This window comes from Mustela nigripes, chromosome 2 (genome assembly GCF_022355385.1).
Source record: "Mustela nigripes isolate SB6536 chromosome 2, MUSNIG.SB6536, whole genome shotgun sequence".
NCBI classification, from domain to species: Eukaryota; Metazoa; Chordata; class Mammalia; order Carnivora; family Mustelidae; genus Mustela; species Mustela nigripes.
This window is the reverse complement of record NC_081558.1, coordinates 171853550-171868867: the sequence shown is the minus strand read 5'-3', so window position 1 is coordinate 171868867 and position 15318 is coordinate 171853550. Positions and strand designations below refer to the sequence as shown.

Genomic DNA, 15318 nt, shown 5'->3' with positions numbered 1-15318 from the left:
AATACGGGGCTCAATCCCAGGACCCTGAGATCATGACCTGAGCTGAAGGTGGAGGCTTTAACCCACTGAGCCACCCAGGCGCCCCTACAGTATATGTTAATTTTAAAAATATCGAAGAAAAATGTCATAGCCCAGAAACAGAATTCTGGATTATGTATTAATCCAGAGAAAGATGACCAAGGAATTCTGAAGCAAAGCACTGTCATCTATGAATCTGGGATAATTCCCAGACCTTGATGGGGACTCCCCAAATATTCTCTCTCCACACACCAACTCAGAAGGAAAGTAGCATCCATGGGGGAGGAGCAGGTGGTGACAGAAGAAAAACCACAGTACATATAAAATAAACCAGCTCTGTTATGTTCCTGTATTCTCCAAGTACCAATAACAGGATTTAGTACAGAAAAATAACAAAATTATAAAAAAAAAAAAGTTTTAATGCTAGTATCCACATAGATGTAAATGGTAAGTATTCACCCTTTCTGGTGACTGAGTAATATTCCATGGTAGGTAGATATATAGATACAGATAGCTATAGCTATCTGACAGTGGGGAAAGAGGGAGAAGCAGACTTCCCACTGAGCAGGGGGCCCAACATGGGACTCAATCCTGAGACTCTGGAATCATGATTTGAGCTGAAGGCAGACATTTAACTGATTGAGTCACCCAAGCACCTGAACACTGGCTGTTATATGCAACTGATGAATTATTGAATGTTACATCTGAAACTAATAATGTACTATATGTTGGTTAATTGAATTTAAATTTTAAAAAAAGAAAAAAAACAATATTGCACTATATGTTAACTAAGTAAAAATTTAATTTCACTCTTTTCTATTTCTATTTTAAATAGAATAGATTCTTTTCTATTTCTATTTTAAGTGAAATTTTTAAAAATAAACTAAAATAAAATAAAATGCCAGTTGTGTCCAAATTAGAAGGACTTTGTTACTGGACATTGTTTCCAGTACCCCATAAATAAAATCCCCAAAACACAGAATGAACCAAAGCTGAAGAAACACAAGCATAGAGGGAGAGGTTTTCACTGACCTTCCAAGAGTTAAATCTACTTGGTAGCTATTGTCAGGAGGACCGATCAGTCTGTTGACTTTTAATAATAATGTTAATAATGTTAATGTTAGTAATAATAATGTTAATAATAATGTTTGGGCCAGGCACTGGAATCATTATTATCATTATTACTACTACTCTTGTAATTATTCTTATTTTATAGGTGAGACAATAGAGTTAGAGACTCTAAGTATCTGGCCCACAGTCACACAAATGGAAAGTGGTAGAGTTAATATCCTGGCTCTATGAGACGAGGCCCCATGCTATCTGCACTGTGAAGGACTTGGGAAACTTCCGCTGTTAAGTCATAATTTCTTGATGAACTGGGAAAATGTAAGGTAGGAAAAAAATACCATATTTTGTTCTATGATTTCTGGTCCCCTCTGGGGTCTCACCAATGGGAGATGACATTCACCATTTTGGAATTCTTTCCGGGTACTAAAAGGCAAACCTGTCCTCAAGTCAGAAATGGTGAAAGGTCCTGAGGAACTTTGGTTGCCCAGGCAATTTATTATGACAATTCTAAGACTCTTTTCTAGGTATTTTTCCCCCAATGTCAAATCTTTGCAGTTGACGGGGCACTGATTAAGCAATGCCCTTTCACTTCTTTATCCCACATATGAAATCACATCCTTTTCTGGTTCAGGATTAAGAAGGCAATTTTTAAATCTTCTTTTTTGACTTGGAGAAACAACAATAACAAAAGTGAGAGGAACAAAGAAAATGACTTGTGATAGCCATTCAGTAATTACAGAAAAATGGAATTAAATTTTAGTCTAAAAATGCAGAGAAAGTGAGCCACCTTAATAGAAACAAGTGTAGTCACCATATGATTAATTGTTTTGTTTTCAGCCCTCTAAAAACCTTTGTCTTGTCTTCTCAAAACCCTTTCCCCTTTCTTTCTTTTTTTCAAAACTCCTGGGATTGTTTTTTTTTTTTTTTTTTTTTTTTTTTGCACATCTGCAAAACCAATGTTAGTTCCAGGTTCCTATTCTGGTGATGAACCAATCTGGCTTCCAGTCTCAGAAAAGAAGCCAGTTCTGGCCAGACAAACAAATGGAGGTGACCTAATACCTGGGGGAAGTGGGAGGTGGGGCCTCTTACTGATAAACTGCAAAGGATTTCAGGCCCGTCTGGTCCTCAGACCACAGACAAACTGAACCACATCAGAGCTCAGAGGCCATTGATGGCATTGTGGAAAAACAGGTGAATTTTACTTTCAAAGCACAGGGAGAGAATATGGCTAGAGAAAAATTCTAAGAATAAGCTAGGAGAATAGTTCTTTTTTTTTTCTTCAAGACTTTATTTAAATTCCAGTTAGTTAACATACAGTGTATTGTTAGTTACAGGTATACAATATCTCCATAATGATGATTTATGCCTTCAAACTAAGGCTGATTTAAAAAAACAAACAAACAAACAGCATTTGATGCTATCAATAAAGAGAAGTAATGTTCTTGGTTTGTGACTTCTCTTTACACTAATAAAAATATTTGAGTCTGTCAGGTTTTTGTTGATCTCTATTAAATTCAGGTAAACTTGGAAGCGAACAAAACTGAAAATCTGTACTCTTTGGAAAGGGACAAAATTATACTTTGGAATAAGAGATTTTTAAAGGTCAGAAGAGAATGCTCTTAGGGCCTTTAGGGCAGAAACCAAAATCAGGTTTATTCTCCTCACCAGTGAAGAAAAACTAAGCTATTTGTGACTATCAGAGTGGTACTTTCTTTGAGGAAAAAGATTGCAAACAATTCTTGGAAATGCTACCTCTCTAAGAAGATGGCATTTTTATGAGTTGAGGGAAAAGGCATGAGCAACATATGGAGTACATTTCCCCTTATAACACTGATCTGTTTAAAATTGAGGGGAAAACCTCTTGGCAAGGTGTACTGGCCAAGCCAATGGCAAAAGTCATTTCAGTTTATCCTGATTCCTTTCCATGGTCCACCTCCCAGCCTGCCGGACATCCGGGCCCTTGATTTACAAGCACTGAATTAAAAAACAAGCCGCTGAAGATGCCTAGAGAACCCCTCTTTCCCTTGGCCTGTGTTGTGTTTTTGCCCCATGTCTGCTGATGATGTAAGGGAAAAGATCTAAAGATTTTCCAGAAACAAAGTGAATTTCAAAGAGCATCAGAAGTGACTGGTTTTTGAAGTGTTGCCTAGCCTAAGGAAGACCTCACAGAACGGGGAATCTGGTATGGGACATTTCCAAAGGCAGTGACTGCCCAGTGCAGTTTGCCCTGGTCTCTCCTGGTTTGGGCACTGAAGGTCTGGTGTCCCTGGGAACTTCTCAGTCCCAGACAAACTAGGACAGTCAGTCACCCCAGTAGGAGCCTCTGGATGTCTTTGTGTCTCAGATGTTGAGAAAGAAAAGTCTTAGCAGTGATCAGAACAACTTGTCTAATCTGAACGAGGGAGAAAATAGAAATAAAAACTTTGAGAATAGCAGTTCACATTCATAGAGTCCTTGTTTTGTGTCAGGACTCTGCTGGATGCTTTGTAAACATTATTTCAATTAGTTCTGCTTACATCATTGAGAGTCATTTATTATTGTCCCCATGTTGCAGATAAGGAAAGTGAGGAACAGAAACATTCAATTAACTTGCCCAAATTCACACAACCAGTAAGGAGAGGGCCAGAATGAATATCATAAAGTACCCTGAACTAGACCAAGAGTGATCTCTCCCACCCAAATTCAAAGTCTCCTCACACCCCATGTGCAGCCTGTTTAAGCTTTAAGATGGAAATGGAACAGACATATTTCTTCTTTTTTTGCTATCCTAGGAACTGCTAAATGCCAGATGTTCCCTAAAGGGCAGAATCCATAAGTTTCTATGGAAGAAAGCTTTAAACTCTTACAGCAAGTTTACTTGAGTTCTGCATCAGTTAAGACCTTCAGTACCTTCTCTCTGAAACATTCTTTTGGTTGTTGATCCTGGGCACTGGGCAACCTCTTGAGAGCTAAGTACCCTGCCAGACGGCTGCCTGGGAGCCCTGTGTAATCCCTCTCTCAAGGAGCAGTGGTGTTGTTTGAGTAAAGTTGCCACCATAATCCCTTGGCTTACTGTTTAAGAGTATTACGGGTTCTTGGAATAGACTTGTGGAGAAAATACAATTAAAAGAAATGTTAACAGTGTTGTATTCGAATACAGAATGTGTAGTTGCGCAGGAGGAGACAGCTTGCCCCAGACTGGCCACCAGAGGATTTACTTAGGGAGAGAAGCTGTTTTACTTAATCTGGTTTCCTACATAAAAACAGAATGCCAGGAGCTTGTGGCTCTGATAGGAGGGAAGGAGAAAAGGCATTTTGGATGTTTCTCCAGGTTAACACTTAAAATTGGGCAAATGGAAAACACATCCAACTGGGAGTCTAACCATAGATATGTTTGAATGGCAAATTCAGACTTTCACATTTTAAATGAGAGCCCTTGACATCTCTCTCTCTCTCTCTCTCCCTCTCTACATGTCTAAAAACACATGTATCGATGACTCGTGGGCCAGAGACCACCACCACGCATTTGTAGTGTAATGCAAGTGGCTCTATTCTTTTTTGTATCCAGACCATCTGTTTTTGACTTAGTGCTCTATTTGACTTCCGAAAACTTGACCCACCTCAACGTCATGACATTCTATTTCCCCCAAGGGCACCCTCCACTATGAAAGTAAAGCAGAAGCATTAGGAGCAGCTGGCTAGAAGGAAGCACTTTCTAAAGCCAGTCTCATAAAGTTTCCAGATTCTCAAGGAAACAAATGACTCATGGAGCTCTTGGTGTAGGCATCTAGTGCTTCCCAAAATTTCCACAGACGTAATGATGAAATGGAATCTATCTGAGGAACCGACCTTTGTTCTGGGGCTATTACAACTTAAATACACTTCTGCATCTTACTGGCCACCTGTGAGCAGCTCCCTTTATGTTTGTTGGCCACAGTCTCAGGGATCTATTTCCATCCATCTGTCTGTCATTCATCTCTCCCTTCACCCACCCATTCATTCATTTAACAAACATTTAGGGCCTGATTATAGGTGCTGGGAGTATAACAAAGAATAAGACAGATAAGGTTTATTCTCTAAAGTAGTTCAGAGTCTAGTAGAGAGACATTAAACAAGGAAACAATTAAATAAACAAAATGTTTTCAATTAAATAAACAAGTGCCATAAAGAACAAATAAAGGGAATGCTATAGAGAATGATGTGGGGGAGAAGGAGCCTCTTTACACAGGGAATGCCCTTTTAAGGAAATGACATTTGGGTTCAGATGGGAATCAATTAAAATTTTGAAAGATGGAAATCACAGGCCAAAGGAATTATAAATGCAAAGTTCTTGGGGACAGCAATAATCTTGGTGAGTTACTGGAACAGCAAGAAGGTCATCATGATTATAGGAAAATGAGCATAGTTGAGTCAGGTATTCGATGGAGCTGGAGGTTCATATACGGCTTTTTAGGCTAAGGGGAGTTTGCATTTTATTTTAAGTGCATCAAAAATTCATTAAAAGGTTTGGGGGTAGAAGAGTGATATGATCTAACTTATAATTTTAATGATGCTATACAGCTGCTAGGTGGAGAATGAGAGGTCAAGTGTGATGGGGGTACAAGAATGATTGAAGGAAGAACATCTAAGACACTATTAGAGTAAACAAATGAGAAATGACAGTGACTTGGACTTATAGTAGAGACCGTAAGAGGTGAATATGTTAGTAATAGGTTTGAGATAAACCTGACAGGTTTACCATGATCTAGATACGGGAGATGAGACAAGAGGAGAATTAAGGATTACTCTGAAGTAGTGGGTTTATGCTCTTGGGTAGGTGGTATTGCCATTTCATTGCTCCCCATCAAAAATCTTAAGTGGTAGGTAGAATGAGTCCTGCTAATTTTTCTCCCCTTTATTCCATGTTGTCTTGGGATGCAAGAGGCTATTTATGCTTCCTGTGGTTAATATCTATAGTGAAAGCCTTCCAATGCAACCTATTTCTACACATATCTCACAACAAGCAAAAACTTGTTGGGGCCAGAGCTACATAAACTGTCAACAGAAAGAAAATACTTTTTTTCTTGGGATCTGAGAACATGAGAGAATGAACAAAGGGTGGCATTCTGATTCTGCAGTCCTCCTTTGCTCCTTGAAAGAAGTAATTTGATTGAGTCATTAGTAAGTGGGAATGCTAAAAGTGACATTGGGCGACAACCTGAAATGTTTTTTCTCCAGACTAATCTCCAAAGCCTAATAGACTCCCAGAGACTGCTTCTCTGAAGAAAGTATTATATTTCCATATTTCATGTAGTTTAAGAGAGAATATAAAAGGTCTTGTGCATTCACTCTGGGGGCACTTCTCAGATTGCCTTTATTAAAATAATTACTCTTCATACTAGTATAACCCTTTTCTTCTAAAGGTGGAAAATTTTGTGGTCTGCAAACTCCTTACTATGTGATATCCATTTGAATCTAAATTAATTCCATTTTACCATACTCTGGCACTTACAGAGGTTGGTAACCAGAGACCAGAAGTAACCCGGTACAGGAATAGTTCTCTAGTAGACTTATGAACTGCAACCAATTGGTGCATGAAGTAGGCAAAAGACTTCTCTGAGAGCATTCTAAATTCTCCTGTTGGTTGGGAGCACCCTGTTTATCTGAATTCCTTCAGCCAGCAAAATTTCATCCATCAGCTCAGCATCTTGAATAAGCACCCAGGGTGTTGCACTGGAAAAAATTACTTCTAAGACAAACATTCCATCAGAATGATTAGAACCAAAATGCAAAATCATTGACTCCATGAAGATAATACCTAGAGCCATTTAGTAATCCTGGCAGTGGAATTTTTATATGCATGCTTTAAAATGTGCCACAAAAAAGAAGGCTTTTTAAATAGAATTTCAATCTGCATGCCTTGTCGACAATATTGGAAAAAATAGAAACCCAGGTAGAAAATGTAATAGGTAGCCTTTCTGATACAGCAGATGACTCATGACCACCCCCCTCCTCAGAAATCTCTTAAAGGCATAAGCCACAATTATAGCCAGTCCTCAGCATTGCTTTGCATGACATTTGAACTTAGAAAAAAGAGTATTATGCTAACCCCTTGGTGCTGAATGTTTGACCTTGAGGCTTACTCTTGCTCCTTTTTTGTCTCAATCCTCGTGACTGCAAATGCTATTATTAGTCATAAGATTGCTCAGTCACTTTTAAATTCCAGCCATGGTATTTGACTCTCTGGCCTAAATATATAAGGGAACTCAAACTCTTAATTATTTCTAAGGGGCTAATTCTTTTAATCTTTCCTATATACTCTAAATTTTCCCAGCTCCCTATGGAACTGGGAACATAGTTTTTAGCAATGTATGCCATTAATCCTTCACTGAGCAGAGAAAAAAATGCAGAGGACATTCAGCATTGATACCAATGAGTTAAGTTACTTGAGGAAAGTCATGAAACCTCTGTTTCACATAATAAATAGAAGATAAGGGTTATTATATAAGGGTTATTATGAAGGGTTATTATATAAATGATATATATTACATGTAAAATTCCTGGTACACAAAAAAGCATTCACTAATTAGCATATATTAGTGATTATTACTATATCGTTTCATTTATGTAAAGGTAGGAGCTGACTGAACATGATTTTCCATTTTAGTCTATGTCTGGTAAGGCTTATTTTAGCCTTAAAATCTCTTATATTATGACTTTACTTTTCATGACCACACAAAATCATAACACATTCAATATGCTATTTAGAACAATCTGTTTAAGAGAAACTCTATTAACTAAGTTTAGTCTGAAAGTCTATCCCAGTCCATCCATAAAACATCATACAAGTGCAAAAATGCAAAAAGAACCATAAAGTCATGAATCTTAGAGTTCAAAGTATTGTTAGAAATCAAATAGTTCAAAGCCTATTACCTACAGATGTTGAAACTGAGGCCCTTTATAAAGATAAGCAACTTTGGGGCACCTGGGTGGCTCAGTGGATTAAAGCCTCTGCCTTTTGCTCAGGTCATGATCCCGGGGTCCTGGGATCAAGCCCCGCATCGGGCTCTCTGCTCAGCCTCTCTGCTCAGCTTTCCTATAGAGGAAAGCTCTCTCTCTGCCTACCTGTGATTTCTGTCTGTCTAAATAAATAAAATTAAAAAAATTAAAAAAAAGATAAGCAACTTTTACAAGACCATGGGACTTAGTGGTGAGATAATATCAGAAGACTAAGCCCCAGTTAGGTTTATAACTAGAAACCTCTCCTACTCTTTTAACCTAATGATAATCTTTCAGAGAGCTTGACTTGCATGGTATTACAAATCAGTGATAAATTTGGGGCTAGATCATTTGTTATCAGTGAGAATTACCCAATTCAGATACTCTCCAAGGGTTCATCTAGCTCTAAATATTTTATTATTCATCTGTTTGTTATTCAAGGATACCCTTCACAACATGGACACATGTTGTTCATCAACCTCCAAAATATTCTGCTCTTCTAGCCAGACATTGTCTTATGATCCCACAAATATTTATTCCATTGCCAAATCTTTCCCCATATGCATAATGACCTCCACTTTCTTCTTTGTTTATACAACTCCTATTCATTCTGCAAAACCCAGTTTCCCACCTCCTCCCCAATACCTTTCATTTCTCTGGCTTTCATGACTCTTCCTCTCTTCTGAACTCTTATAGTCTCCAAGGTGTGTCTATATAACTAAGAACACAATTATCTACTGTGTAGGACATCCTCCCCAATTGTTTCTTGTGTACATCTTATCTTCCCAAATAGATTGGCTGCCCCATGAAGACAAGTACCACAGTTTAGGCTTATCTAATTGCAGTAAAGCAGAACACTGAGATGAATGCTCATAGCAGGTACTCAATTAACATTCAGTTGATTGGGCAAGGGGGCAGAGAGGAGAATAAACACTTTCTTGTTTCTCTAACCATTCTCAATAAACTTGAAACAGCTAAGTTTGATTGAGGTTTTGAAATAATTACAACTAATAAGGAAGGATAGGGAAGAACAGCACTTAGGCTACTTATAATCCTATCCTACAATCTTTTCTTTGAAATGTAGAGAATATTCAGTTGAGAATGCCCAAGGGGCTGATCGTTGTTTCTAAAGGAGGTGTCCACTTCTGCATCATCAGTTTCTGGTGATAAGTCTTACCCTTGGAAGCATAACTTATTTTCTGGGGTAAGAAAAACCTTATTGAATCCCATGTGATGAAAGATGAATAATATGGAGCTCTATGAGCCAAAATTAGTAAAAGCAAACAAACAAAGCATACTCGTTCATATCAGAATGCCACACCTTCATTATATAAGCATGAAGTAGCATCAGGCACATCTTAGGAAAAGAGTTCTTATTCCAGCTTTTTTTTATTTTTTATGTATTTACTGAGTGCCTCATGGTAATAATAATGGAATATTAAGTATTAAATAAATATAATTCAAAAGTTAAGAGGCCCAGTGCAAGAGTCAAACAGTCTTGTATTCTGGGCCTATAACTTGGTAACTTTATGGGCAAGTTGCTTAACATGTCTGTACTTTACTTTCCTCACCTATAAGTAGGAATAATAATAATACAAATTTAAAGGTTTGTTGTAAAGATTAAAATGAGCTAACACATGAAAAAACATGGAATTAAGTATGTAGCACTTAGTAAACACTCAGTAAATTTTATTTATCATTATTAGTATTAAATATAATGTCATACACTGTGCTTGGCAATTAGTATATATTTATTAGATATAAAATTTGTAAAAGTTTATGAGGGTGCTCATTGATATATTCCAACACTAAGAGGAGATCCTAGCCCATGGGAGGCACTGAGTGAATAATTGTTAAATGGATGACTGGTTTCATTTGCTCCACACAACGGCCTTACAATATGGTAGTCTCTCAGAATACAACGCTGAGCAAGACAGAGGCCTAACCTTCAGGTCTAGTGCAGAGAAAGAGAAGGACATGCAAGGAAGGCAGAGAAGTCAACAGAACGAGTCGTATACAGGGTAAGCGCTCTGATAAGGTGATATAGTGCATTTGGGTAGAGGTATAATGAATACCTAATTTAAACTCAAGGGAACAAACAAGGCTTTCTGAAGGAAATGACAGCCATACTGACATGTAAAAAGTAACTCAGAGTTTGTCTGGGAAATTAGAATTACAGCAGTCCCCCCTTATACAAGCGGGTTATGTTCCTAGACCCTCAGTGGATGCCTGAAGTGGTGGATAGTATTGAGCTCTATATATACTATGTTTTTTCCCACCCATACATACCTATGATAAAGTTTAATTTATAAATTAGGCACAGCAAGAGATTAACAATCACTAGATTGTTAATCACCAGAGCAATTATAACAATACACTATAATATAAGTTACAAAAATGTGGTCTCTCTCAAAATGTCTTATACTATACTCACCCTTCTTCTTGTGATGATGGAGATGACCAAATGACTGTGTGATGAGATGACATAAGGTGAATGACACAGTTGTGACATAGCATTAGGCTACTGTTGACCTTCTGACCACACACATAAGAGGATCATCTGCTTCTGCACTGCAATTGACCTTGGGTAACTGAAATCCAGGAAAGCAAAACTCCAGATAAGATACTGCAACAGCATAGAGTCAGTCCAGAAGGTGAGAGAGTGGGTCACTTTCTTTAACTGTATGTAGCTCAGTATAGATGCAGTGAGAGGGGAGAGAGGAGAAAGGACACTGCAGAGGTCAGCAGGGTGCTGAGTATAGTGCCAGGGATGTGGACTTGATTCTGATGGCCATGGGACTGCTTCAGTGGGCTTTAGAATTGTCACTGATGGCTTCCTCCCTTTCACTGGGTTCTCAGAGTCCTAACAGTGACCCTGAGCTAGATTAACCTTGGTATTCATTTGCATATTTGTGAGTCCACATTGCTAGAATTATAATAGTTTATGGCCTATTTTTTACCATCTTTGTGTTAGAGATCTCTAAGACCAAAACTATCTTGAGTCTTACAGAGGTTGGTGGTACTTATCAAGAGTAGATCCAATCGGATCTGTTACTCGTGTCACAGAACTTGTCACTTGGCTATCTCACTAATACCATATTATGATTCAGTCAGTTGATCTCTCTGGGCTAAGTTTATAGCAAGGGTGGCAAGTTAACTTATTGTTCTTGGTTGATTCAGCCTCAGAAAGAGTATGTTTCATATTATTTTGTAGTATTAAATGTCAGTGGAGAATTTTCAGGGAAGAAAGTGAGTGACAAGATGTGGAACAAAAAAGTTCCAGAATCCTGTATACCTTTCATTTAACATGTTCTTGATGCCAAGCTTTAATGTGCATGAATACTGTATTACTCTGGATGACTTTCTAAGTTGTCCTCCAGCCAACCTGAAATTCTCTTTATCAGAATTCAAGGTGACAATGTTACATAAGGAGAATACTGACAGATCTTCAGCAGGGGATTTCGAGGGAATTATATTCACCAAAAGCAGACTTTCATGTAAATGGATCATATAAATTGGCATAAATATCTGACAGAATCTAAATTAAAACAATCCTTTGCCGTCATCCTGAGCCATATGTGAACTGGTGTATCATTGAAGAATGAGCTGGTTACTGGTTAATGTCTCGGGAAAATTAAAGAACAGGGCATGTGTTCAAAACTGGAATCTGGTCCTGAACTATGAGCTAAGAAAAGGCAAGCTTTGTTTCTGGAATTAAAAACTGGGGGTATGGGCGCCTGGGTGGCTTAGTGGGTTAGGCCGCTGCCTTCAGCTCAGGTCATGATCTCAGGGTCCTGGGATCGAGTCCCGCATCAGGCTCTCTGCTCAGCAGGGAGCCTGCTTCCCTGTCTCTCTCTCTGCCTGCCTCTCCGTCTACTTGTGATTTCTCTCTGTCAAATAAATAAATAAAATCTTTAAAAAAAAAAAAAAACTGGGGGTAAATATCATATAAGTTGTGACCTTAGAAGGATGATGAGGAGGAGCACATGGTCAGTCAAGCGTCTGCCTTTGGCTCAGGTCATGATCCTGGGGTCCTGGGATTGAACAAGCACATCAAGCACCACCTTGGCTCCCTGCTCAGTCGAGCTCCCTGCTCAGCCTGGGATCCTGCTTCTCTCTCTTCCTCTTGTGCTCTCACATGGGTGTACTCTTTCTCAGATAAATAAATAAGATCTTAAAAAAAAAAAAAAAGGGATGGTAAGGAGCTTCAGAGAACCTAAACAAATAAGGGGGAAAATCCTTTTGATGATTCTCTGAGCCCCACTTCCCCCTCACTATTATGTTTTGATTCCAGAGTGATGAGAGGAATGAGGGCTGGGAGACATAGGAGGGAGCAAGGGTGGGGAACTGGAGGTAAAGAAAGGAATGACAAGATGAAAGGAGTGGTGGAGAGCATTCTCTAAACCATTCAGAATTTAGGGAGTAGAACTGAAGATAGGGGAGCGCAAGCGTGCCATTCCCCTTGCTCACCACCAACACGAACACCAAGCCAGGAGGCACGCCTACTGGTTGAAAGTACAAATGTCACTCAGGGACAAGTAGGTCAGCTATGTGGTGCGAGACGGGACAAAACATGAGAAGAACCTTTAGAAATGTCAGCTGACGGCTAAGAAGACCCGTCAGCCAGCCAGTGAGTCCAGAGCACTTGCTTTGTGTTCCGTTGCTACAAAAGCCACCACTGCAGCAGCCTCCATGGACAGGGCTGAGAGAGGCCTGAGCAGAGGAGCACGGTGAGGCCCAGAGTGTGGGGGAGGCAGTGGCTTATAACTCAGATAGATGTGTTGTTTGAAGCAGGCAATAAATTGCTAGCACTCTCCTAATAGAAAGAATGGCTCAAATGTGTACCATTTCATTCATCCCATTTTGATATCTGGAATATGATAAAATTCAGACTTCCCTTGTTTAATTAGCCATTAGGCTTGATGAAGAACATTTTTCAGGTTACACAAAAAATGATGGAAAAGTAAGTTGTGTCTGCCAGAGAAGAGGCAAAGGAAGGCCAGCCTGAAAAGGCAAAAGAACAGAAGAAAATAGCCACCTTTACTCTAAAATCCCTGAGAACATTTCAGCAGACACTGGGATTTTTAACTGAAGGAGGTGATATGGCTAATCCTGATGTGCCTTCGGATGCTTAATTCAAAGTTCAGCAAAAGTTTAAAAGGAAATGAAGTGAAAATTGATCACTTGGTATATAATCACTGGAGAAAGAGATCCACCCCAAAAATATTTCTGCCATGGAATTTTTTCAATGTCCTACTTTTGAGAATTCTTTCAATAATAGAATTTTTTTTTAAATTCCATACTAAAGTGTTTGAAATAAAGGAATTATCTTTTAAAGGGAACTCGCTGTGTCATTGTATTCTCAAAATGCTCATTTTTGTTTGTATGTGCTTTAAAAGATTACAGGGCATAAAAGATGGGGAATATATCCTTGGGGATAAAGATGGAGAATTACAGACTCCTTTCCAGTAGACTGGAAGCTAGTTAATAAAAATACCCATATATAATATCAGTGGCCTTGCAAAAACATTTAGGTAGTAAACTGAAAAATGATTTATCACAGGGAAAAACTTGTATCCTTTGACATTAGTGCATAATATAAGCAGGAGTATGTACCCGAGAGGACTTGTGTTAACATATGTAAGTAATACCGTAATAAAAATTTTTTGAATAGTAACTAGAGGTTCTGGCTTGAGAAATCAGTAATAGGGTGATGCACATTGGCCATTGTGAATAAGAATCAGGGTAGTTAAGGGGGAATAGCTCCCCTTTTTTTGGCCAAAGAACTACTTAAAACATAATCTTAGCCTTTTGGAACATTAAAGGTGATTAAGACTTTAAAATTATTTTGTTCACCCCATTTTATAGTTGTGAAAAAAGGCAAGGCATTCCCCGTGTTGTGATATCTAGAGGTAAATTGCTTGCCTGAGGTGCTAAGGGCTAGGAAGCAGCCATTAATAGATTGAGACTATCATCTCGCCCTTTCCAAGAAAGCATACAATATAAATTCCAATGTGCTTCTAGATTTTCATGACCTAATACATAAGATCTGATTGAAATTACAGAAATGGGACATCTTAACATGTCAATGTTTGTAGAATGAACCTCACAAAATCATTATGTTAAGGGATCTTACCTTGAGAAAACAGAAGCCAATGGTGGGGGGGGAAGACATTATAAATAGATAACATCTGAAACAGAACTCCTTTAGGTCCAGGAAGGAAGCCTGAGGTGGGTATTCAACAGCTGTATTTAGAGGAATGATTACTGGGGGTAGTACTCTCCTCCTAATGAGGAAAGAAGAGGAAATGAATTTAAATTACAACCAAAGGAATTTAAGTTAGATGGAAAGATCTTATTGGCAGTGAAGGTTTCATGAACCCTGGAAAAGATTCCTGGGGAGGTTTTCAGATTCCCTATCTGGATATATTTAAAAGAAGAGAGATCTCTATCAGCCCAGGGTGGTTGAGGTAGAAACCTGCCTGGAATTCGCTTTCAGCTGAATTCTGTAAATCCAGATTAACTCCTGACGATGCTGACGATGTCAGAGACGGTAAATGCTAGGCAATGGCAAGAAACTTGTCCCTTAAAAAAACAAAAATCTCACCCAAAGTAATCATTTCCTTGAAAAATCAACTGGCGTGTGCTAGTTGGTTATAAGTGGAATGAACAAGTATAATACATTCTGGCTTTTATTTTCTTTTTAATCTGGTTTCCAATGGAAAGAAGCCTTATGAAATCTCTCTGTTAGTCTATGCCCTGCTTAATGCATTTTTAGTTTTCTTCTTTAGGCTGGTTACAACCAAATCTCTTAGAAGAAACTAGCCTAGATAGCGATATATGTGCCCCCGGAGTAAACAATTTCAGAGGAAATGACCTCTCCCCAACACTCTAAAAGAAAACTTCTTTCCCTCCTAATTGAAAGAAACATGAGCAGCTGATTCCTCTACTATTATCATCTCTCCTTCCTTACCCTCACGCAGGCTCCAGCAACTTCTCTGCAACTTACAGAATTTCCCCTTATTTCCAGCATATGAACAGCACTTACACTCACAGTTCATACCAAAATTCTCTCATTTGTTGTACTTGTCTGTTTATACAGCTGTGCGTCTATTTGCCCCATTGTGTTAACCCCCTCTATTGTCTGTTTTTTATTGTGAGCTCCTGGAGGCGAGGAATGAAGTCTGTTTAATTTGGTTTGCACAATGCTGCGTCGACACAGGTGGACCCTGTGTGACTGTGCTTGACGGTGATGGTTCCTGGCATGACTAGATG

At 38.7% G+C, this 15318-nt stretch overlaps 1 protein-coding gene across 3 annotated transcripts in view; it reads left to right on the top strand.

Moving 5' to 3' along the window:
• COL8A1 (collagen type VIII alpha 1 chain) overlaps positions 1-15318 on the top strand; it is a 152543-nt gene that overhangs the window by 74934 nt on the left and 62291 nt on the right. For 2 of the 3 annotated variants that reach the window (XM_059392101.1, XM_059392099.1), the window contains exon 2: positions 1235-1409. The exons of the other annotated variant lie outside the window; for it this stretch is intronic. The gene's annotated coding sequence lies outside the window, so the exon portion shown is untranslated. The remainder of the gene's footprint in view (positions 1-1234; positions 1410-15318) is intronic. 3 annotated transcript variants of the gene reach the window in all.